We start from the raw sequence: 780 nt of genomic DNA, 5'->3' as shown, positions 1-780 counted from the left end.
CTCTGGATCCAGTGATTTTTCTGGATCAGTACCCGTTTGTACCATTATGTGGTGTCGATAGACTCCGTGTCCATTGTCCTGTGCGCCGGATATGACGTCTCAAGACCTGTATAGGTGCTACCCCGGCATGCTGACGTCAGTTTCTTTTCAAAACTTTCAACACCAGAAGCGCAGAGCCATGTATTACATTGACCACTGGTGTTTCAGAACTAGGTCCCTGAAAGGAAGTCCCTCTCCCTATATATCAGTTTGCAGAGGAGGGAGGATGGGTGGGTCGGTAAGGAATCCGCAACTATAATATGTCTCTACCAGATAAAGCGTTACCGAAGGGAAGTAACTTGTTCATCTGATAGAGACTTCTAGTTACAGATTCCTTAGCTTAGAATACATATCTAAGCAATACCATCCCCGAAGGAGGGTCTGCGAACCAAGATCATACTAAGAAGTCCTGTGTTACCAAACGGGCAAAGTACCCCTACCTCTGGACCTGACTGCCCAGGCAGTAGTGTTTGGTGAATGTGAGCAGTGATGCCCACATTCCTGCCCGACAGATGTCCAGGAGTAGAACTGCACATGCTAACGCAGTGGTTGCAGCTATTGCTCCGGTAAAGTGAGCACGCAAACCCTCCAGGGGTTGCTTTTTAGCCAATGTGCAGCACATTTTAATGCAGAGAACAACACATCTGGAGATGGTTCTCTTCTGCACTGCCCAACCTTTCTTCGCACCCACATAACCAACGAACAGTTGATTGTCCACCTGGAACACCCTGGTACAATCAA

Source organism: Pleurodeles waltl, chromosome 12, assembly GCF_031143425.1.
Source record: "Pleurodeles waltl isolate 20211129_DDA chromosome 12, aPleWal1.hap1.20221129, whole genome shotgun sequence".
Classification (NCBI taxonomy): domain Eukaryota; kingdom Metazoa; phylum Chordata; class Amphibia; order Caudata; family Salamandridae; genus Pleurodeles; species Pleurodeles waltl.
Note: the sequence above shows the minus strand (reverse complement) of the source record.